General features: G+C 41.0%; 2 long non-coding RNA genes across 2 annotated transcripts in view; one reads left to right on the top strand and one right to left on the bottom strand.

Annotated features, from left to right (window-relative positions):
• LOC129532723 (uncharacterized) overlaps positions 1 to 23,345 on the top strand; it is a 309,267-nt gene that overhangs the window by 145,746 nt on the left and 140,176 nt on the right. The gene's annotated exons all lie outside the window — the stretch shown is intronic.
• Positions 6,563 to 23,345, bottom strand: part of LOC129532725 (uncharacterized) — a 54,366-nt gene continuing 37,583 nt past the window's right edge. Inside the window, exons 2-4 of the long non-coding RNA XR_008678605.2 lie at positions 21,044 to 21,170; positions 11,192 to 11,306; positions 6,563 to 8,255 (exon numbers count right to left, since the gene is read on the bottom strand). This is a non-coding gene — a long non-coding RNA (uncharacterized lncRNA). The remainder of the gene's footprint in view (positions 8,256 to 11,191; positions 11,307 to 21,043; positions 21,171 to 23,345) is intronic.

Below are 23,345 nucleotides of genomic sequence, written 5' to 3'. Positions count from 1 at the left end.
TTATCTACCCAGGACCCAGGACAGTACCTAGCACATAGGAAGGCCATGAGTGACTATTTATCAAACGAATGATGTTCCCCTAACCCCGCAAAAACACAGACTGTACTGACTCCTCTGTGGAAGTGGAAATTGGACATCCCTGACTTCAGGACATTGCACAATGATATGGAATCACTTCATGCAATAACTTTATTCTATGATCACTAATTAACATTAGCTGGTCAAGCTGAGGATGAGGTCTTCTAATCTGACTTGCGTTCTAAGCATAAATTCTCAGCAATGTCAGGATAGGTTAGGCCAGTAGTTCTCAACTTCGTTTTTACCAATTGCTATTGTTCAATAGAGGTAGACCTCAGAAATGCTGAAGGAATCACCACCTTTAAACTGTTATAATGGGGGTCTTCTCCAAATGGAGAGGATGAAATGATGTTGTGGATTGGACTTTTCTTAACTACTGAGCATTCTTCTTGCCCATAATTTCCTTCTGAAATGTGTGCTGCTGTCTACCTAGGTCACTAACAGATTTAGTAGTGGCAGATGAATTTTTTGGAAGAACTCTGAAATGACCAGGTGTATTCATTTGGACCACATGTTGCCTCTGAGGATGCTTGTGCAGGCTCCATCCGGGAAGGCAGCAGTAAGATGAAGTCACTGTCCTCATAGAGATGATTTCATTCTTATAGGACAGAAAGACAGTTTTTAAAAAGTACAATATTTAGGGTTGAGTTGTTAAATGGCATACCCACGACAGCCATAGTTTTAGCTAGAAAAATTGTTCCTTGGTTATCTGCTGGGAAAAAAATTGCTATCAGTGTTTGGTGGGGTTCTACAGAGAGAACATAACTTCCAGATGTTCCATCTCTGAATGTGTTTGGGAGCCCTCAGGTTAGAAAATGGTCCTCTCAGCCCTGGGCTCTGATCTTTTTGGGATCTATGATGTTGACCCCACTATGGGTATTTCAGCTACAAATTCCACCAATCCCCTGTTGCATATATTTGTTTTCTCAGCTTGTAATAAATAGCTTCATATACAGAGATTCCATCTGAACACAAACAGTCCCAGCCTTTAGAAGACTCTCCAGCAAAACTCTCAGAGCACGTGTGTGTTTCAGGGGTAATCATCTCCAGGCAACACTGGTCGGTCCTAGAAGTTGTCATTGCTGTCATCTTCCTGTGAAATTCTTCATCCCTTTGAATGCTCATAAATGGGCATTTTCCAGAGAGTACATCATTTTGAATTGAATTTCAATAACTCCTCCAGTGGCCGCCTGCCAGCCTGAAAATGTCCATGCTTGTGAAACGGTGAGTCTGTTTGAAAGCAGGCTGGCTTTGGTTTTAGCAACAGACTAGGCTAAGTCCAGAAAATATTTTGTGTTATTTATTTTTATAGCATGAATGAGCAAAATATTCAAGAAAGTGCTGATGGGGCTCTAGTTCTCAAACTCCTGCTTAGAAAATAGAAATTTAGATTCTCTGTTCGATACCTCCAAGCCCCACCCTGTTCTCTCTTTTTTCCAATGGGGGCTGATCTGTGCCAGCTTTGGCAGAAGCAGGGATGTGTTGAAATGCTGTAAATTACAGTTAATGTGATATGATTCTGTTTATCCTTGTCCAACACTGTTGAACCTACCAATTTCTCCTTCTTGGCTTCCCATGAATTAAAGCAACCAGAGAATAGCCAGTTGGAAGACTGAATCATTTTCTTTTTCAGTCAGAGTAAAAAACAGGCACAAATGATGAATGCTGGCCCTCAAGAAAAGGGTTTTTTCCTTGACAAGAAATTCAGAAAAAGCCCAAGACAGTGCCCTATTTACTTTTGAAGAAAAAGCATTGTGTCCTGGGATGTAAGGAAATGAAAGCATGATTCAGTTTCCTACACAAGATTCTCACCAATAAAATTTAAATGGAAAATGTCGATGATTTCATAACTATGAGCTGAATACTAAATAGACAGCTGCCATCCTTAAATTTCTAATTCAAAACTAGAATGATCAGCCCAAGAAGATAGTCACTGATAGGTCTCACTGTTTTATACCAGGCACATTAAATAACACTGCGTCTTCAGAGGCAAACCTCTTAGATGCAAGTGACCAGACATTGTGACTGTCACAATGCTAAATGACCAGTGTGACTAAATTGTTCAAATGTCGATCACCAGGCCTGTTGGGAAGATGTGGCATTTGTCAGATTTTTATTTGAAGTCAGAGAATTGATAGAGCTTTGTTTTCATGTATATTGAGGTTTTGAGAAGGGCATGTATTAGGTTTGTGGAGTTATTAGGGATGAGGTAAAAAACCATATATATATCGTCAGAACAAATAATCATCAATAACTGGGAAAAAATTCCAAATTGAGCATTTTCAGATCTGGTTTGCTTTGAATATTGCACAATCCAATGAAGGTTTGATTAAATGAACAAGAGGGAATAGCAATGTCTTTAAAGAGCAGTGGAGAGCAATGTAAGGGAAAATATATTCTATCCCATAGCTAATACAAAATATGTAAAGTGTGGTTAGAGAAATGTGATATGAACTTAAGAGAGGTATATGATGAGCACTTCAGGGTTTTCTAAATAGAGACAGATGATGTCTTGTGTGTGTGAAGAGAGAAATGACCCCTCCACAAACTCCCCTCTACCCTGCACGTGATTCTTGTGTAGTAGGCCTGATAACCCAAATCCCTTACATTTGCCCAATGCATTGCATATTTATTTAAAAGAGAATGTACAATTGCAAATATCAATCCAAGTTAATATTTCCCTCCCAACTAGCCCATGAGTTAGGTGCTTATATTTTCCCCTTCTCACAGATGGGGTAACAGAAGCATGTAGAGGTTAAATAAATTCATTCGTTCATTAGTTACTTACTGATTTCACCACACACTTATTGAACCCTTACTAAGCATAGACACTGTACCAGGTGGTGGAGAAATGAGAAGAGTGTGACTTAGTCCCCACCTTCAATGCATCTTTGGAATGGTAGAGAAGACAGACTGCTAAAGGAGAACTCACGATAGAAAATGGTAATTAGAGTGATGAAACTATGTATAAAAATTCCTGCCTCTGGCATTGCTTTTCCATGTGTTGTTCTGTTTCAGGCCAGGCCGTGTGTTACCTCATTCATCCCAACACCAACCCTATGGGGTATTCATTCTTTCAGTTAATGCCCACTGAGTGTCAGTCCTGGGAAAACAGCGCCCACTGTTGAGAGATTAGATTCCAGTTAGGGAGACAGACATTTATCAAGTATATCACAAAAATACCAAAGAGAGGTACAACTATAGTGAGTGCAACCAAAAAAATGTGACAAAAGCTAGAGGAGTGCACGGTGGGGGGATTTGACTTCATCAGGGAAGCCAGTGGAAGCCTCTCTGCGTATGGAATCATAGGAAGGTCTAGGTGAGATAGGGAAACTATTCCAGCAAGAGAGGGCAGGATGGTGCATGGAGAATTGGAAAGCAAGTCGGGGGAGTACAGTGTGACGTGTGCAAGGAGAGGTCAGTTCCAGAAGGTACTTCCTTACGAGCCATGTGGGGAGGGATGGAGGGTATCCTCACCACGGTGCTGAGGAGCCACTGAGTGTGTAGCAGCTGACGGGTCATGGCACTGATTGGTATTTATTCTTCTTTTTTCTTTTTTTTTTCTTTTTTTGAGACGGAGTCTTGCTCTGTCACCAGGCTGGAGTGCAGTGGCGTGATCTCAGCTCACTGCAACCTCCACCTCCTGGGTTCAAGTGATTTCTCATTCTTCAGCCTCCCGAGTAGCTGGGATTACAGGTGCACACCACCACGCCTAGCTAATTTTTGTATTTTTAGTAGAGATGGGATTTCACCATGTTGGCTAGGATGGTCTCCATCTCCTGACCTCATGATCCACCTGCTTCAGCCTCCCAAAGTGCTGGGATTACAGATGTGAGCCACTGCACCCAGCCTTCTTTATTTTTTTTTAAATAAATATTTGTGTATATTTGAGGTTCACAATATAATACGGGATATGTATTGATAGTAAAATGGTTACTACAGTGAAATAAACAAACATATATCATCTCACATGGCTGCTTTTTTTGTGAAAAGAGCAGCTAAAATCTACTTAACAAAAATCCATAATCACTATAATTTTATTAACTATAGTCTTCATGTTGTACATTCAATATCTAGACTCACTGATCCTGTATATCTGCTTCTTTGTATTCTTTGATCTACCTCTCCTCATTTCCTCTGTCCTGCCCCCAACCTCAGTAACCACTGTCTTATTCTCTACACATTTGACTTTTTTCTCTTTTTTTCTTATGATTCCACATATATGTGAGATCATGATGCAATATTTTTCTTTCAGTGCCAGCATCTTTCACTTGCCATAATCTCCTCCAGGTCCATCTATGTGTTGCAAACAGCAGAATTTCCTCTTTTTTTTTTTTTTTTTTTTTTTTTGAGACAGAGTCTCGCTGTCGTCTCCCAAGCTGGAGCGCAGTGGTGCAATCTTGGCTCACTGCAACCTCTGCCTCCAAGGTTCAAGCGATTCTCCTGCCTCAGCCTCTCAAGTAGCTGGGATTACAGGTGCCCACCACTACGCCCAGCTAATTTTTTGTATTCTTTTTTAGTAGATATGGAGTTTCACTGTGTTGGCCAGGGTGGTCTCAAACTCCTGACCTTGTGATCTGCCTGCCTCGGCCTCTCAAAGTTCTGGGATTACAGGCATGAGCCACCATGCCCAGCCTCTCTTGTGTTTTTAATAATAGCCATACTAACGTGTGAGGTGATATCTCATGGTGGTCTTCATTTGCATTTTTCCAATGATTAATGATGTTGAGAGTGTCTTTTCATATACCTGTTGATTGCTTTTATGTCTTCTTTGGAAAAGTATCCGTCAGGACCTTTTCCTATTTTTTAATCAGGTTTATTTTTTCTGCTATTGAGTTATAAGAGTTCTGTACAAATTTTGGATATTATTAAATATCCAAATGGATTAAATGAATCAATTTGGGATCCATTTGCACCAATCATTAATAACTCCTTATCAGATATGAATTGTGAAAATATTTTTTCCCTAGATGTAGCTTGCCTTTTTACTTTGTTGATTGTTTTCTTTGCTGTGCAGAGCTTTTTAGTTTGATATAGTCCCGTTTATTTATTTTTGCTTTGGTAGCCTGGGCTTTTGGTGCAATATCAAAAAAAGTATTGCCAGGGCCAAGGAGCTTTTCCCCTATATTCTCTTCTAAGAGTTTTATGGTTTCAAGTCTTACATTTAGGTCTTTAATCCATTTTGAGTTGGTTTATGTATATGGTGTAATATAAGGGTTTAATTCCATTCCTTTGCAATGGAAATCCAGTTTTTCCAGCAGCATTTATTGAAGAGACTATCATTTCCCCATTGTGTCCTCTTAGTGTCCTGGTCAAAAATTAGTTGGCCATATATGTTTGGATTTATTTCTGTGCTCTCTATTCTGATCCACTGGTCTATATATCTGTTTTTATGATATTATCATGCTGTTTTGCTTTCTATAGCTTTGTGATATAATTATAAATCAGGAAATGTGATCCTTCCAATTTTGTTCTTCTTCAGTACTTCTTTAGCTATTTTTTTAATGATTCTATATGGATTTTAAGATTTTTTTCTATTTCTATGAAGAATGCCATTGGAATTTTGATAGGGATTGTGTTGAATCTGTATATTGTTTTGGGTACTATGGATATTTAAACAATATTAATTTTTCCAATCCATAAATACAGAATATCTTTCTATTTATTTGTGTTGTCCTCAACTTTTTAAATCAAGGTTTTATAGTTTTCAGTGCCAAATCTTTCACCTTCTTGGTTAAATCTATTTCCACTTTTTTATGCTATCATAAATAAGATTTAAAAAAATTTATTCTTAGCATTGCTGTTATTTGTGTATAAAATGCTACTAATTTTTGTATGCCAATTTTGTATCCTGTAACTTTACTGAATTTAGTTATCAGTTCTCACAGTTTTTTTGTAAACTCTTTGGGTTTTCTACATATAGGATTATGCCATCTGCAAATAGAGACCATTTTTCTTCTTCCTTTCTAATTTAGATGCTTTTATTTCTTCCTCCTGTCTGGTTACTCTTGCTAATACTTCTAGTAATATGTTGAATAGAAGTGGCAAGAGTGAGCGTCCCTTCCTTGTGCTGGATCTTTGTGGAAAAGATTTCAGTTTTTCCCTGTTGATTATGATGTTAGCTATGGGTTTTTCATAAATGTCTTTTGTTATATTGAGGAACTTTCGTTCTATACCTAACCCATTAAGAGTTTTCAATCAAGAAATGATGGGCATTTCTTAAGATGACTTTGGCTGTGTTGTAGAGAATCCATTAGAATGAGCCCAAAGGTGGAATTTGGGAGACAGACAGATTTTCAAAAGAGAGGTACTGGAGTGGTGGCTGTGGAGCTGTCCAGAAGGGCAAAGATCCAAGAGATATTTTGGAGGTACATTGACAGGTTTACATGTGTTGGATATGGGACCAGTTCAAGAGTGACCCATTTTACAGATGGAAAATCAATGGACAGAGAGAGGCTGATTAACTCCCAAGGACTCAAAACTAGTAAGAGAATCAATCTTTATTAGAGCAGTTGAAGAACTGTTGAGCAAGCACTTTTACTCTCTATTTTGTGAGCATGAAGAAGAGGAAACCAAGAACCTTTGCTGAGGAAAATGGAACAAAAATCTAAGAAGGAATAAATGCTCAATCATGGCTTTGCCGAGTGTGTAGAGGAAAGGAAAAGGGTCATTTTGGACAGAGGTAATTGCATATGAGCAAGCAAGAAAAGGAGGCTTTGATAGGTGACAGAAACTCTATATCTTGATTGTGGTAGTAGTTACAGAAGTTCATGCATTCATTCAAATTCACTAAACTGCACTTAAAGTGGGTCCTTGTTAAAGTGCATATCTTGTGCCCAAATTTTGGTATCTAATACCTTTGTCCACTTGAAAGAACCACAGTTTTTCAGAGAAATGGCTGATTCCAGGGTTGGAGCAGGAAGTAAAGAAGTGAGTTTTAAAAGGAAAGAAAAAGAAAGAGAAAGAAAGAAAAAGTGGTATGTCACAAGGAAATAATAGCCAACTTGGAGGGGATCCCACTGGCCAAACTGGGAAAATTTGAGCACTAATATAATTAAAGATAGTAATAAATTATAGGCCATTGAGAAGAACAGGAAATCGTTGAGTCCATACTAATAAAAACAATAAACAATTGGGAGAAAGGGGAGAGTCTTATCCACAAGAAGGCTGAATGTAGCTGGTAAATGTGGAAGAAGTGCTAGAAATGAAAATCTTCATTTTACATCTACCATAATAAAGTTTTGTTCAGGCAAGAATCATCAAAGGCTGCTAAATCCAGGGGGATATTTTAATTAGGTGCAGGATATTTGAATGGTCTCAAAGAATCTTCCTATAAATTGCTTATTAATTGCAAGAGAAATAGTAGTAAATACACAGGAAGAAATGGGATAGCACTTTGGGTAATCAACAGCAGCATCACCAATGGCCATTGTGTGCCCCCCAGATATCATTCTATCATTCTAGTTGTTCAATCCAATTGAAATCCAATTAAAATAGGATAAAAGCTAAAAATATCAAGAGAGAAGTCTCAGAAGAAAGAGGAAAATAAATGGCCAAGGGATTCGTTAAAAAGATGCTCACCCTGATAAGTGATCAGGAAAATGCAATCAAAGCAATGCAGTACTGATTTTTCTCAAACTGATATTTTTTCAATGATCAATGACACTTCATTTGGCAAGAACATGGAGAGAAGTAGGAACTTTCATACTGTTTGCATGATTGTCACTTGATAATATTTTTGGAGGACAATTTAGTGTTATTTTTCCACATTAAATATCCTTACCCTTAGACTGAACAATCTCAGGTCTGGGAATTGATCCCAAAATACATCCCTGATTGTATGCACAAGGGCAGTTATTCCAGTTGATTGTAATAGAAAGCAATTAATAGCAGTATCAGTTATCTATTGCTACATATCAAACCACTGCAAATGTAGCAGCTTAAAACAACACACACTTAGTATCTTTTTCTGTGGATTGAGCATCTGGGCAGAGCTTAGCTGGGTCCTCTGCTTAATGGTCTCTCACAGCACATCAAGATGTTGGCCAGGGCTGGGGACTCATCTGAGACTCGAATGGGGAAGAATCCACTTCCAAACTCATGGTTATTGGCAGAATTCAGTTACTTGTGGGCTTTTGGCCAGAGACTGCCCTTAGTTCCTTGCCACATGGGCCCTTCTGTAAACCAGCAAGAGAAGAGTCTGTTAGCAAGAGGCAAGTTACAATGTCTTGTACTCTAGTCACAGTAGTGACATCTTATCACTTTTGCTCCATTCTATTGATTAGAAGAAAGTCATGAGGCCAGCCCACTCTCAAGGGCAAGGGATTTCACAGGGGCATGAATACCAGGAGGTAGAGATCATGGGGAGGGGGTCATCTTAGAGCTTGCCCCCATGACAACCCAAATGTCCATTCAGAAGGACAAGGTTAAATAAATTATTATGGTAGCACCACACCATGGGAAACACTTTGGTCATTCATGAAGAATAACGTCAGTATAAGTGTGCACAGACTTGGCAAAATTTTCCAAACCTATTTCTCCCCAAGTCCCACTCCCCAAACCTATTGTTAAGTGAATAAAATAAGCAAAGCTAGTTTGCAGACAATGCACATATTGTGACACCATTTGTGTGGAAACACAATATTTTCCAAATGAAACATGTTTGTGTGTATATATATATGCATTTATTACAAAGGAAAAAGCTTGGGAGGAGGTATATCTACTCTATTGATCATGGTTACCACTGGAAGCTGTGGGTTCAGGGTGGATGGAGGCATAATGGTCAACATTCTCATTTTATTCCTCATACTTATTGATTGTTTGGCTTTTGTTTTTTATTTTTTTACAGTGGGAATATATTTATGTATTGTAGATTTTTTTTTCTAAAATGAACTAAAACTGGGAAGCTGGGGCTTTCATCCAACAGTGTTAATTTTTGGAAGTGTAACATTATCCCTAAGTGTGTCCTGATTGTGCCTTTTTATTGTGCAGATTTTAACAGTTTGCTCGGTTTTCCATCCCATCTTTATCTCAGATGTTTCCAACTACACTTGGAACAATGAGACCAATAAGGGCTTTGTTGTCCTAGACCCAAGAGCTGTTCTGGGAATACCGGAGGAGGGCTGGGCTGTAGTCAGCTGGCAGCTGGATCCTATCGAGCACCCTTTTTTCCCAGACACAAAAGAAGAACCACAGTAGCCACCCAGAGTGGAGTCTGGTGCTGTGGGGCACTTCTGGGAGGTCACAGAAAGGGATGTGGGACAAAGAGTCCCTTTTTGTGGTGTGTCTTCTTGTTAGTTCCATGACCGACTTTGTCATCAGAAGACGAGCCCAGGCTCCCATGCTCCCATGATGGAGGTGCAGTTCAGGAGCAACCACTCACTGGTGACCTTGGGTGGGCTGCCTCATCCCTCTGTGCCCCAGTGGCCTCCTCTGTAAAATGGTGATGTCCGTCCTATCACTCTTATGGGTTTGCTGTGAGGATGAAATGTGCTGATACAACTGAAGCACTTGGCTTAGTGCCCAGAACATATTAAGCACTCTCAGGAAGGTGAAGATCTGCTGCCATGCAGATGTTGTCTGTTGTTACTAACAAAATTAGCATTTACTAAATCCTTACTGGTTCCTCTCCCCAGCTCTGTGATAACTGCTTTACATGCGTGATCTCACTGAATCCACCCTAACTTCCGGTGTTAATTTTCCCATTTTACAGACAGGAACTCTGAGGCTCAGAGAAAGTCAGTTAGCCTCCCAAGTTCATAAGCTGGGAAGTGATGGTGCCAAGGTTTGAACTTGGGTCTGTCTGCAAAGCTTCTGCTCTTCACAATCATGCTTTATTGCTTTGTAGGCCTTAACACTCACATTATTTTGCTCTCATGATAATGAGAAAGCTTCAGGCACCAGAGGACTTGGGAACAGAATAGTGTACTTAGGAGAGAACTAGCTGGGATTTGCTGTGTAAAGATATGACAGAAACATGAGGATAAATGGTTGAGTGAAGAGTCAGTGTTGGAAACGGTCCAGAACTTTCTCAAAAACCAGTCCATCAAGGAGATCAAAATTAAACAAAGATAAATTGGATTTGACTTCCAAAGTAATTCGCCTGATATGTGTATGTTTGTATACAATCTTTGTACTTAACAGAGACCACTCATTCTTGTCACACACATGGAATTTACAAAAATTGACCAAAACTTCCCTTTTCTATGGTGGCGTACTTACAGGCACTGCCACAGAACTACAAGACTTCAGGGAGAATCATTCAGAAAGAGCTTTCTAGAATGCCTGTTATGGCCCATATGAGCTTCTAGATATGTTACATGGTTTGGCAGTGTCCCCACCCAAATTTCATCTTGAATTGTAGTTCCTATCATTGCCATGTGTTGTGGGAGGGACCCGGTGGGAGGTAATTGAATCATGGGTGTGGTTTCCCCATGCTGTTCACATGATAGTGTGTGAGTCTCATGAGATCTGGTGGTTTTTTAAGTGCCTAGCATTTTTCCCCTGCTGGCACTCATTCTCTCTCCTACAGCCCTGTGAAGAGGTGCCTTCCATCATGACTGCAAGTTTCCTGAGGCCTCCCCAGCCATGCAGAAATTTGAGTCAATTAAACCTCTTTTCTTTATAAATTACTGAGTCTTAGGCATGTCTTTATTAGTAGTGTGAGAATGGACTAATACAATATATTGACACACACACCTCCTATTTTGTGGTAATGAAAAGCGGAAATATCTTCTTCATCTTATCTATGAGGCAACTAAGGGTTAGACACTAATCTACCAAAGGCATATCGTTTGCAAATGGTGGCACTGAGAAGGAGACCTCAGGGGCTTCCTGGTTCCGAGGTACAGCAGCATCCTTCTTCCAATGTGCTGTGCCTGCTCAGGGGGTCAGAGGCTCAATAACTCCCTGAGCAGGCACAGCACATTAGGCATAGCACATTGGGCACATTTTAGGAGAAAACATTTCTTGAAGCAAGTCTAACAAATCCATTCTTCTCCTTAAACTTGTTTTCTGAAATAAAGCTTCGGACCAAGAATGTAAGTCTGATAAGAATGCAAGGCAGACAAAGGAAAGTGTCAGCGAGAATGTGCGGGAACTGATACCCTCTTACCTTGCTGATGGAAATATAGAATGTTGCAGCCATTTTGGAAACAGTTTGGCAGTTCCTCAAAATGTTAAACATAGAATTACTGTATGACTCAGCAATTCCACTCCTAAGTGTCTACCTAAGAGAATTGAAAACATATGCATGAGTATTCACAACAGCATTACTCATAAAAGCCAAAAAGTGGAGACAACCAAAATGTCCATTAACTGAAAAATAAGTAAGCAAAAGATGGTATATCTATACAGTGGATAAAAAAGAATGAAGTCTTTATTCATGCCACAAAACAGCTGCCTTGTGAGAACATTACGCTAAATGAAGAAAGCCAGTCAACAAAGAAAAGTCAACATACTGTGTAATTTTATGTATATGAAATGTCTAGAATAGACAAATCTGTGGATACTGAAAGTAGATTCATGGTAGCCTAGAGTTTAGGGGTGGGGGGGATGGGAGTGACTGATAATGTGTACTCTTCATAGGGTTTCTCTGTGGGGTAATGAAAATGCTCTAAAATTAGATTATGGTGATGGTTGGACAACTGTGAATACACTCAAAACTACTGAATTGTTCACTTTCGTGCAACTTTTACTGCATGTGAATTATATCTTAATAAAAGCTATTTTAAAAAAGAGAATGCAAGCCTGACTTGCCAAGGTACCCTTCTTTTGAAAACTAAATGAACAAACATCTGAAATTTGCTATTTTCTGTATGAAAGTATGCAGAACTGGGGGAGATGACTTCCAGTAAACAAATCAGTAAAGACGAGAGAAAGCAGCAGTTGAGCATGAAAGGTTGAGAGCCTTGAAATGTGCCTTAAAGAATGAAATAGATTTGGGCATAATAGAAAGGATATTCTAAATGCAAGGAATGGTGTGAGCCAAGCTCTAGAGGGGAAAAGACATGAACAGAAAACATGGGAAAACATTGTTTTCTTCCAACATTGTTTAAATTGAACAAAGTAGACATACTACATTTTAAAACCATGCTAACAAATACTCACAGGTATGAATACCTTTTGGATGATTTTATATTAAGAGTCGAAAAGAAAAATACAAAAAACTTGACAGAAGCTCACTTTATAAGAAATGCTGGTAGGTGACCTGTATTCTGTTAAACAAAATATATTAATAATAGCTTCCAAAAAGAAATTACTAAATTTGGAGCTACTAGTAATATTTTTATCATTTTATTTTATTATTTTTGAGACAGGGTCTTGCTCTGTTGCCCAGGCTGGAGTGCAGTGGTGCAATCACGGCTCACTGCGGCCTCAACCTCCCAGACCCAAGCAATCCCCCCACCTTAGCCTCCTGAGCAGCTGGGACTACAGGTGTGAGCCATCATGCCCAGCCTACTTGAAAAATATCAACCATGAAAACCAATTTAATGCTAGCACATCCACTCTCAGTAATCATCTGATCAAAGAGAAAATATCTTTCTTTGGTTGGGTGTCTCATGCAGGGTTGTCACAAGCCAGCTGCGCTCAGCTTGATAAAATGGCACGTGGCATTTCTTATAGCAACATTTGCCCTCTGAGAAAAGAACCTTCATATGGCAGGTAGCCAGTGATGACTGTCTTGAAGCCCTGAGAAGATTCATTCCAAGTCCAGGGCAAACCAGAAGTCCTTTTATTTATAGAAAGATGTATTAAACATCTTTATCAATCTCCCCTCTACAGATATCTCAGCAAGCTTCATAGCCTATTTGTTATCTACTTTTGGTTCTCTGCTCAGAAATTTTATGATTCTCCATGTTAATCAAGTAAAGGCAGCAGTGAGGAACAGAATATCTCAGTCAAATTAAATTCCTACCTCTCTCTAGGACTGGAATAAAGCTCATTAAGTAAAGATGAGTCCTGCTTTTTCAGAAAATGAATCAAGACAGAATACAGATACAGCCAGTAGTTAAGAAGAAATCAGTAAGTAACAAGTAATAAATGATGAAAAACCTCTAACATGTAGTCCATGAGGCCTTGTGTAAGCAGAAAAGCACGTGGATGCCACATAGCCCAGGCAAAGGTAGCTCCAAAGGAGTGAGACCACTCAGTAGACCTAGGCTAAGAGCAATGCATATCACCGCTCCCCATCAGTGTTTGTGAGTCGGAGGTTTTGGTTCCTCTTACCAGCAAGAAGAAGAATAATACCAGCTGGTCTGAGGGCAGGTGGCAAAAAGGTGTGCCAGGAAGATGGTTGTGAAATGCGAGAGTTCCCTGACACCCCTCGCAGGATGTGCGACAGGGGTGTGGCTTGTCTGTTCAGACACTGCACCTGCTCAAACCCGTTATGGGAGAGGGAGCATGCAGATGGGCAGGTGAAGGAGCTGGGGCAAGTGCTTTGGGGCTCTGACCCCATGGTAGCATCTAGGAGTGGGCGCCTGTAACTCCCAAAGCCTATGTAGGCTTGTGCTACGGTGAGCTCTTTTAGCTTTGCCATCCACAGACAGCTTAAGTGTTAACCAGCTCAGTGTCCTCTTGGTACTGAGGTACCAAGCATATAGGAAGAATCAGGTTGCACACGAACTTGAAGGATGAATGCAGGGGTTTTATTGAGTGATGGAGGTAGGGCTCAGCGGGTTGGATGGGGAGCTGAAAAGCGAATGGAGTGGGGAGATGATCTTCTCCCGGAGTTTGGCCGTCCAGCAGCCAATCTCTCTGACTATTCCCAGCCAAACTCCTCTCAGCATTCAGATGCTCATTCTCTTCTGTCTGCCATGCCGTTCTGCTGCGCTTCTGCTCTTCTGTTCATCTTCGTCTGCTTCTGGAGCCTGGGGTCTGGGGTTTATACGGGTACAGGGTAAGGGAGCCTGGCAGGCCAAATGCAACTTTTGGGTGTGTAAACATGAATGCCTGTTCCCATTAGGGCCGTGAGTTTCCAGGCTTGAGGATGGGGCCTTTGCTGGGGACCCACCCTCTTCTACCCAGTACTTCCTTGTCTCTTGTCTGTATCAGTTGGGTCAATAATTTGGGAAGAGGGAGTAAGATGTAATATCTTGGAGGGCTAGATGACTGATGAGACAGCCCAAGCTCTGCTTAGGGCACTCATAAATGAGGGATCAATCCTCTTGTTCCCTTTCCTCTCAACAAATGAAGTGCATGAGAGAAGCATGGGCTCAGTTTCCTAAAAGTTATGATCGGGCCTGATACTCTGCTGCTAGTGTTGCATCTATGACTAATATCACAACTGGTACCGGCACTACTAATAGGGATAAATTCCATTGTTGGGGCTCTTTACACATCATTTCTGAACATCCTCACAGGCACTGGATGACTTTGCCTAAAATAAGCCCAATTCACAGCTAAGTAACATGAGGTCTGTGGTCCCCCACCATGGTGGGGCTGGAATTCAAACCCAGCCACAAAAACCCTGGTCCATCTAGGGCACCAGGATTCAAAGACAAAAACACTTTACTGAGTTCATTTATGGGGGAGAAGTGAAGAGGACCCTCAGTGAGTAAGTCTTGAAGTGGGGGCCATTGGCTGAGAAATCAGCGATCAAGCAGTTTTGTTTTATTAATTCCATGCTGGAGTTCCATAGATGGGCCAGTCGGTTTGTAAGTTACCTCTTGAACAGTAGCTGAACTACCCAGAGTGCATGATTGGAAAAGAGGAAATGGGGGAGGCTAGTCCTCCTCAACCTCTCACAGGAGAGAAATATGGTTTTCTCCAGCTCCTACAGACAGGTTCCTGGGGCTATCTGGGGCTGGAGCCTCTAGGCAAGCTGATTTGAAACGCATCCAAGCGGATATCTTGCTTCAAAGAGTCAGGCCCCCAGGGGCAGAGGCTGAACCTGAGTACTGGAAGAGGACCAGGGGGCTGGAATTCAGGCACTGCCCTCCCATCCCCCAGGCCCGGGAGGGTTTGTTTAACCCCTCAGGGGTGCTGTGTGCCTTCCTTGTCGAGGTGGTTTGTGGCTTCGTGAAGTGATATTTATAGAGTGCTCTGTGATTCTTGGGTGGACATTCATTTTATAAATGAATGATCAAATTTATTAGCAACGAGTAACTAACCCGTCTACATTTATTTTGTTGATAATACAAATTTACAAGGTTTTAATTGCCAGTTTTAAAACCCCCAAAACCCATAAATAAATACACGGGTAATAAAATATCTTCTCACTGTGCCCTTGACTTCTGTAGTTACATGAGGGCTTATGGGAATGTCTGAAGGAGTTTTCAGATGGAATCACAAAACTTGTTTGAAAGGACTCAGGGCGGGAAACAGTCTAATTCAAACCTGGCTGGTGGTAATTTCATGTATGTTAACCAAAATGCTACTACTGATCATGATTATTAATAATTTGCTTTATAATGCTTGTTCATGTTAATAATCTCCTTTTATTCTATTATCTCATTTACTGCTCTATGACTTTGCTACTTGGAGTGCAGTCTCCAGATCAGCCACATCGGTATGGTCTGGTAGCTTATTAGAATTCTGAGCTCTCAGGCCCCACCTCAGACCTACTGAGCCTGAACCTGCAGCATCATAAGATCCCCAGGTGATTTGTGTGCACATTGTAGTTTGTGATTTGCTGCATTATGAGGTGTTTTATCCTCTCCCATTTCACAGCCAAAACAACTGAGCTCCAGAGAGGTTCGATACATCACCCATAGTCCCACACCAAGCTGAATTTGAATCTGGTCTCTTGTAGTCAGAGCTCTCAACAGTAAGCCAGATGCTGCAGGTGTCCACCACGAGTCCAGAAGCATGGACTTGTGAGGACAGTGATGACAGTCTTGGGCCTCTAAGGTAGTGACTTCACTGGGCTGGGGTCCATTGGTTGTGTACTCAGCTGTTTGTACCTACATCCTTCAGATCCAGCGTGGGGGGAGGCTCAACCTCTGCACGATGCACCTCAGAGAAGCCAAGGGACAGCTTGAGGTTGGGATCTAGTGTGGTCTCACACAGCATTTTCTTTCAAGGGTAGAAATGATGGCCTACTTATTGCTTAAGAAAAACATAAGCTGTTTTGAAACAGTAATCTGCATCCCAGAAAGTCAGAGAATGTCTGAGGTCAAAGTAGTGGTAAATTGAGTATATTCATTAATAGCAATGAGAGTTTACTATGTGTCAGTCACTGCTCAGAATGCCAAGAATAGAGTAGGGGTACAAAACTAAGTCCTTGACCATAAAGAAGAAGAAAGTTAACAAGTAAGATGATTTGAGCCATCCCTGTGTCTGTCCACCAGAATCTAAAGGAAGTCAAGTCAGATCTTTATCTTCAATATTGATATGATTGATGCAAATGTGAACTGGAACAGGACCCATGCAAATCACCCAAACTCCCTGAGTTCTCTATTTCTTTCTGTTATGGCAGCCTTAACTTAATCTGTTCTCACCCTGAATGCACCTATTTTATCCAAGACAGGAGGTCTTCATCTGTCTGCCTGAGCACTTTTTATATCAGTCACGGTGAGTTTCTAAGTATGAAAAGAAAGAAAGGCTATTGGGATACATGGAGCGCAGCTATTGGGCATCTCTCCTACGAGACACTCTTCTAGTGTTGTACTCAGCAACTCCGAACTCAGTTTGCCTACCTGTCAAGTGGGTGGGTAAATAATATCCTCTTTATTGCTGTAAAGCTGTGCGTGACTTTGGTGACTAGAAAATACGCAGATGTTTTAAGAACTAAAGTGGTCTGTATTTGTACACAGACCTCTCCTTTTTCTGAACCCAATGGTGCAACTGTTTTAAAACCACCTTCTCCTTCTGTACTTTGTTGAAATCATTCAGAGTGCCTTCTGAGACCAGGGCCTTCTAAATTTATGACTTGTCATCTAGAACTTCCCCCTAAGGACAAAGTTCCTCTGCAAAGGATGCTCTCCATTGAGCACCATTTTCCAAGAGTTGCATGGGGGCTGGAAGAAGAGAGACTGACTCTTCCAATGGAACCACAAACAATGGGATTTGCATGAGCCAAACCTCATCCAGGGCTCTGAAAACTACCCCTGGAGGCTCTCTGAGGTGGGGGACTAGACAGACAAAGATCCTATACAATTGCCCTTTGTTTCTAATTTTATTATAAATTATTTTAGGATTATTGAATGAATAGGAATTTAAGGATATGGTTTCATCTTTCTGGGTGTTCCCTTATTAGATTCCTGCAGCTTAAACCAACCCAGGCCACCCAATAAACAAGACTTGGATGCCTGGGTAAACTAATTGGCTCTGTCCTTTCATGGATTCAAAGTGTAATTATGTAGCAGTCACTGATCTCAGCTGCTGGATTAAAAAATGGGTAAATCTCATGGGATCCCTGCCCTCAAGGTGTCTTAGCCACCTTAGACAGTGGCAAATATAAAACTCAGACATTAAAAATGGGTAGTGTCTCATGGTCTAAACATGGATATTTGGTCTACTACCCTTGTGTATAAGGGGTTCATTATGAATATTTGTGGATTTCCTGGAAAGGGAGTTTTTGGGGCAGATGCCACAAAAGGTGTCTATGAATATCATTTAGAATTCCTCACCAGACAGAATAAAGGGATATTTGTTTTCTATCATCTTTTTTCCCTTCTAGTACTGAATGACAAGACAAACATTGTCTCTAACCCAAATAGAGCTTATAATACCTTAGTTAAGAGAAGTTATATAGAAACAAAACATAATATTGTGAAATGTGGTAACTACTTGGAAATGACCAAGGTACTGTTTTCATGGATGTTTCCTTTTCTACTAAAAGTAGCAACTTCTACATGTATAAAACTTTCGATTAAGTCCAAGTCTTCAGAGAAAGAATAAGGTCAGAGAATAAGGGCATTGGGTTGATAGAGAAGAAAGTGGTTGAGGCAGTGTATTAATCCATTCTCATGCTGCCGATAAAGACATACCTGAGACTGGGTAATTTATAAAGGAAGGAGGTTTAATGGACTCATAGTTGCACATGGTTGGGGAGGCCTCAAAAGCATGGCAGAAGGTGAAGGAAGAACAAAGGCACATTTTACATGTCAGCAGATGAGAGAGCATGTGCAGGGGAACTCTCCTTTATAAAACCATCAGATCTTGTGACACTTACTGACTATCATGAGAACAGCATGGGAAAACATGCTCCCATGATTCAGTTACCTCCCACCAGGTCCCTCCTATGACACATGGGGATTATGGGAGCCACAATTCAAGATGAGATTTGGGTGGGGACACAGCCAAACCATATCAGAGAGTGATCTAGGAAGCCCTCTCAGAGGATGTGGTACTTTGTTTGTGACTTGAAGAATGAGAACTTAGCTAATGGGGTGGGGGTTGTCATAGGCAGCAGACTTACCAGCAGACAACGACACATGTGTGACCCCCTAAGTGGGTCAAAAGCTGGGTGCTTTCCAAGAACAGCAAGAAGGTCAATGCAGCTGCAACTGCACTGCAGTAATGGACAGGAGAGTGAGATGAGATGATGTTGGAAAGGACAGGAAGCACTAGATCAGGCAGGTTATGCAGTTCAGCAGTAAGCCATTGACATGCTCTGCCTTAGTAATGCCCTCTGGCAGCTGTATGGGAAACAGACTGAGGGGGGTTGCCATGGAAGCCAGAGAACACTTAAAAAGCTATTGAAATACTTGCAACCAAAGATGGCCTAGGTTACAATGGTAGAGATGAAGAGAAGCAATTCAAATTATATTTGGGGTATTAGAGCTCATAGGATTTGTTGATTGATTAGATGTTGGAGGATTAGTTAAGGATGCTTTCAGATTTTTAGTTTGAAGTCTTGGGTGGATATGTGGATCAGTTAACAACGATTAGCTAAGATGGTAGGAGGAACTGGTTTGCGGGAGACGCCAAGTGCTAGCAGAGAGACCCCCATCCTGAAGGCATGACTGTGCAGAGATGCAGGAAAGCTGCCCCCGCCAAGATGTTACTGTTACTCTGTTTTGGCTCATCAGAAAAGAAAAAAGTGTCTTGAGTGATTATTGCTGCTTGCCCTGAGCACAAATTTAATGGTGAATTTGTTGGGTACTTGCCATCCGTGCCCTATCAGATATAGGACAATGACTGGATATAGGACTCGGAACATTAGTAAATCTTGTTTAAAGCCCTTCTCTTGCCAGACACTATTCTAGACACTGTCAGGGAATGTGTAATGACTAGTTGACAAGAGCCCATTGCAATGTTTTCCTTCAGGTTTTAATGCAAGCATCATCAAGGAAGCTAAAAAGCGTTTTGTTTCTTTTAGAGTGGTAAGTATGCACTATAAGTAGATGGTACAGATGTCTACAGGGGGGAAGACTCAGACCGACCCTGGAGTCTGGAGTTTTATACACATAACAACTCTCAGTAGAATGGGATGGCCATAAAAATTTGCAACTGCAGGATAAATATTCTATCCACAAATCTTTTTCATTATTTTAATACTTGACTAAAAGGAGATTTGAATTTTGCACTTTGAAGCTTTCAGCTGTGGACTGCTAAGGGTGATACTCTTGATGGGAATAGTACTTCGATTCCAGAGCTCATTTCAAATAGCACTGGGTCCACGGCCAAGTGCCTTGTGTCATTGGCCGGTCAAACCATACTGAGTATGCCCATTACAAACATATCTTTATTGCATTTTATCTCTTTAAAACAGCAACATCTTTTGGCAGCTGGAGCTGCTTCTCTGGAACCAGTTGGTAGCTATAAAGGAGGCTCAGGTTTCTGGCAGTCAATCAGAACACAGGTGGAGCCGACCCATGCACCCCAACAGCCTCTTGGCCTAGGCTAAAGGGATTTAGTAGACCTCCTTGGGATTGGGGTCGGGGGACTCATGTTTCCAGTGGAAAGAAAGTAAATCCAGAATCCAGGAAGGGACAGGCAGCTTACAATAATAGTCTCTTACCTCTGTACTGTGCTATACATTTCATATTATATATATTATTATATCACACAATAATATATATTTCACAGGATATATATGTTGTTATTCTTTTTCCTCACCACCTTACCCCTCATAAAAGTCCTGTGAGGTATATATTGTTATCTTTATTTTATAGATTTGGAAACCAAGGTTTACAAAGAGAAGGTGCTTTGACCGAAGCCACAGACTAATAAATGGGACTTAAGTGAAGATCTGACTTCAAGTCTAACCTTCAAAGGCAAGCTTCAAAGGAAGTAAAAAGGAACTAAAATGTATTGTATTTTACTTTGTGCCAGGCACAGTACAGTGCTGAGGCAGAAAGAAGAATCAAATACTGTTTGCAACTTCATTTGTCATATCTGTCACTACTCAAAAGAAGCCATGAGGTCTAAAACAAATAGCATAAACTAATGTCACAGGGATTGAATTGATACTAGAATTTACATGTGCCCTTGGTCATATTTAGTGAAAATGTGAGAATGATTTAGAGCAGGGGTCAGCACACTATGGCCCATGGGCCAAATCTGGCCTGCTGCCCTTTTTTGTAAATCACAGCCTATTGGAGCACAGCCATGCCCATTCATTTACACACTGCCTGTGGCTGCTTTTGTGCCAGGATGACAGGGTTGGCTCGTTGAGACAGAGACTGTAAGGCTTATGAAGCCTAAAATATTTACTTATCTGGACCTTTACAGAAAAATGTGCTTGCCCTTGATTTAGAAATGTTTTCTCATCTTGAATTGAATCATGGACTCATCCTTTCTTTTTAAATAGGAATTATAGTGAAGGGTAGATTGCAAACTAACTAAGAATATAAATTTAGTACTTAAAGTGCTTGGATGAAATCTCTGTAATGCCCTCTGAATGTGAAGTTAGGATTGTCTGGGACATGGCAGAAATGTTTGAGGACAACTGAAGGGAAAAATTATCCATGAAGTATCTGTTAGTGCTGCCTGCCTTGGATGGAAAAATAGAGCAAAGGGTGTACAGTTCAGGGCTGGTTAACTGTATAGAAACAATCCCTGTATCTTGGTGTCTTACCTTTCTTGCTTGTGTCACAGTCCAATGTAGAGTGAGCTCCATGCAGTCATTCAGGGACCCAGGCACCTTCATGGTGTGGCTCTACCATCTCCCAGGGCCTCAGAGACCTCCACTGGATCCTTTGCATCTAGCAGATGAGAGGGGAGCATGCACGAGGAACAGATCAGGAGATTTTAGGGGCCATTCCTGGAAGTAACACACATCCCTTCTGCCAACATTCTGTGAGGAATAACTAGTCACATGTCCTCACTTACATGTGAGGGGGCTGGGGAAATGCAGTTTAGAAGTATGCCAATGATGAAAGAAACATGAATACTGGTGAAGAATAAGCTAGATTCAGCCTCAATGGTCTGTGGATCTAACCAGATAAAGTGTCTTAGGTTCACATGCTGCTTGGCTAGGGAGTCTCCCCACTCCCTCTTGCCCTCCTCTCTATCTCCTTTGCTCTCTTGCTTCCTCCCTTATTTCTCCCTCACTCCCTCTTTTCCTCCCTCCCTTTCTTATCAATTTATAATCAATCTGTATAGCCTGGTCTTTGGTCATAACAACTACAAAAACTGTTAAAAAACTAGTCCCTGTTCTGTGTTATCTATGTTTCCAATCCCGCCTAAATTGATAGAAGAAAAAATTAGAAAAAAAATAAATGCAAGAATCCTACCTCTAACACAGCAAAATGATGGAAGGGGTAGCATGGGCACCATGCTCTGGAGCAGGATGGATGGGGAACATTTGGCTTATGTATGCATGAGTTTAAAGTGGTATTTAATTAAAAAGTTGCAAGCTCATGAAACAAATGATTTTGTTTGGCTCTCCCTTGTACAATCCCAGTTTCTAAGAAACAATAACTTGTAATTTATGGGTTCCCTTTTCACAGAAGTATGGAAGTTATATGTAGCTCATGTTTGAATGAGAAAAAAAAATCCCTGATGGTAACTCATTATCTGTCTGGCTAACAAAGGACAAAGTACAAATCCTGGAACATCTTTCTTTGCCATTTCATATTTATGACACATCCTGTTGGTAAAACGTTATTCTCAAGGCAAGCTCTGGAGTTTATTATTTTTTGTCTTCTCATTCTTCATCATTGCATCATTAAAACAAAAATCCTGGGCCAGATGGAAGCTTTCCTCCTTTGGGGTCACGGGTGGAAAAAAGACTGTGTGAAACCATGGATGGCCTGCAACCACTTTGAAGAGGAAGATGATCATGTCTCTTCACAATTCTCAGGCTTGGCATGGCCTTATTAAAGTTTATTCTGAGGTATGTTCTGGTTGGGGGTGTAGATTGTTATACAGGCATTCTGAGCTCCTCTGAGAGTGACTTCTTACTCTTTTCATGGGCACTTGACCCTCTGGAATTATTTTTAGCTACATTGGTTGGCATGTATGGTTCGTCATCTCCCTCAACGGGCCTGCAAACTCAGTGAGTGGAGGAGACTCTTTTTTTGGCTTATTCCTTGCTATCTCCCAAGTGCCTAAAGCAGGGCTTGGCACATAATAGGCACTCTGAATATTTTGGGAAAGGGAGAATGAATGAGTGAGTGAATGAGTGCATAGTGGTAGCAAATAGATGGCAGGCACCTCTTATCTCCCCAAACCAATGTCCAGAGGAGATGAGAAATGGACCCTGAGACTTTATGCCTCCCCTTACCTGAAAGCAGCCACTTCCCATTGATTGGGGTCCATGGATTTGTCATCATCAGTCACTCTGGAAAATTTTCACGAGAATATAAGTGATAAAATGGTGTTCCATTGAGTGAAACAGTGATGAGAAGCATCATTATATGTCTTGTCTGTCCAGGAAGGAGAAGGTACAGTGATTATCTGTTTGGAGGCCTTAATTCATATAATCCAACTGTAGTCTAAGGACACTGGACTAGAGAAGTGCTATGGAGAAGGACATACTTTCAGAAAAATATTTCTTCTTCTAGATTTCAATTATGAAATTTTCTTCTTAATAGGAACCAAATCAATGAGATGCCAGAGAATGAACATTTCACTTCCAACCTGCCTGCCTCTAAGGATGTTAATTCACTCTAGCCCTGATGGGGTCCCTGGGAAGAACTCAGACATGGAATCAAAATCTGTTTTTGTTCCCGTGAATGGGTGAGGCTCTGCTTGGCCTCCAGGTGTCCAGTCCTAGAGACAATGGGACATAAGTTACCAGCTGCTGTCGCTGTCAGGAGGCCTCCTGATTAGTATCTCAGCCTTGACACCTACCCACTGTAGGACCTTGGGGAGGATACTTAACTTCTGAGGCTGATTTACTCATCTAGAAAATGAGGTTACTGATAGCATGCACC

This window comes from Gorilla gorilla, chromosome 2 (genome assembly GCF_029281585.2).
Source record: "Gorilla gorilla gorilla isolate KB3781 chromosome 2, NHGRI_mGorGor1-v2.1_pri, whole genome shotgun sequence".
NCBI lineage: Eukaryota > Metazoa > Chordata > Mammalia > Primates > Hominidae > Gorilla > Gorilla gorilla.
This window is presented reverse-complemented; position numbering and strand designations above follow the sequence as displayed.